Source organism: Lactuca saligna, chromosome 3, assembly GCF_052625555.1.
Source record: "Lactuca saligna cultivar CGN05327 chromosome 3, ASM5262555v1, whole genome shotgun sequence".
NCBI lineage: Eukaryota > Viridiplantae > Streptophyta > Magnoliopsida > Asterales > Asteraceae > Lactuca > Lactuca saligna.
In genome coordinates this window covers 4,671,275-4,672,989 of record NC_136419.1, presented here as the reverse complement: position 1 = coordinate 4,672,989, position 1,715 = coordinate 4,671,275, and the positions used below count along the sequence as shown (strand labels likewise).

The following is a 1,715-nucleotide window of genomic DNA, read 5'->3' as shown; positions in this document are numbered from 1 at the left end:
ACGGTAATAACAACCATATTGGTCTAATACGCACAAAAAAAACCTTAGTGACCTAATACGGACAAACTGGAAACCTTATTACCCTCTTAAGTCATTAACCCTAATTATTTAGAAAACATGCTTACTAATCAATGTGAATGATTTGTTTGACTGAAAATAGTTGCTTCCATTTAAACTTATCTTACAACCCTTCCAGAACTTCTAAGTCCAAAAACTCATATGATTGATGATCTTCATTACATAAATATGCAACATTTTATCAATAACTTCTTTTTTGTAATTTAAATGTTTACATGAACACATCCATATGTACAAAAACAAAATCTCACTTTGATACCTCCCATCAATGTCTACATTTGATAAAGAATGGAAATGTAAAACCAACGGGGACTTGTATAGGATGTATATTATCAATTATTTTATAAAAAGCAAAACCACAACATGAACTAAGAAACTGAAGTTGCAAAATGAATAAAAAAATCAGCACATAAACAAATACATACATACTATATACAACACATAAATGGAAGTTTATAAAGCATGAAACTTAATGATAGGAAAAGTAAAAAACCTAAAGGAGACTTTATAGAAAGAAAGATCACCTTTACTTGCCACAAATGGTTGAAGACATCAACAAGAAGATCAATCTGACCATAGAATCCACATGTTTTCTGATCATGACTTCAGTAGATGAACTACTGAAATGTAAGAATTGCAATTGAACTCTATTAGCATTTGAAAAGTGAATTAGGGTTCCAGAGAAGACGACGAAGGGTTAAAAATATTTTGGACCATTTCTCGATTTGTGCGTATCATCCTTGCGCAGGGGCCATGCTAATCTTCTCTGTATCGTTCCAATTTTATCAGATTTCCCCAAAGGGACGACTATAGATGAAGAGCTTCGCCATATAGAGGAGTAGCAGGTTATATGGGACGACACGAGTTCTAAACGAAGTAGTTTACTGTTGATAGTCATATATTCTCAATGTCTTTAAAATTAGGGTTAATGACTTAGGATGGTAATAAGGTTTCCAGATTGTCCGTATTAGCTCACTAAGGTTTTTTTGTGCGTATTAGACCAATATGGTTGTTATTACCGTTTAGAAATAGTCCTTTTTAACCATTAAAACCGGTAAAAGGACTATTTCTAAACGGTAATAACAACCATATTGGTCTAATACGCACAAAAAAAACCTTAGTGACCTAATACGGACAAACCGAAAACCTTATTACCCTCCTAAGTCATTATCCCTTGATTAATTCAAATGCAAGTTTGAGTTTTCTTTGACTTTTGACTGGGACAAAATCAAGACACGTTATCGGTTGAAGCCCTGGAGAAATCGACATTCGACTGATCTCGCATCGAGAGGGAGGAGCACCACTTGTACTTATTTTGGTTCGAAAATGGCGAGGTGTGGTCATAATCCATTGGCAACAGTAGGCAAGTGGCACTTGACAGCTCCGCTGCCCCCCTCCTTGCGTCCGCTACTCAATCGGTAAAGGAAATATGTTGAACCTGAAAGAATTCTATACAGAAAGGACGCAAGGAGATCGGAGGAGGCATTTGGGTCCTCGTATGGTCGATCAAAAAGAAGGAACGAAACACAAGAAGAAAAGAAGCACCCCTGGTGCTTGAATGGTTCTAAGGAAGAAGAACAAAAACGAAGACAGTAAGGCTGCTCAAACAGCTCCTTAGCTGTGCTTCTTCTATCCTG

The 1,715-nt window shown here is 36.3% G+C and overlaps 1 non-coding gene across 1 annotated transcript; it reads right to left on the bottom strand.

Annotated features, from left to right (window-relative positions):
- Positions 1–780: 780 nt before the first annotated feature.
- Positions 781–883, bottom strand: LOC145038085 (U6 spliceosomal RNA). The gene has a single exon (XR_013679155.1). It is a non-coding gene; the product is annotated as a U6 spliceosomal RNA (small nuclear RNA).
- Positions 884–1,715: the final 832 nt, after the last annotated feature.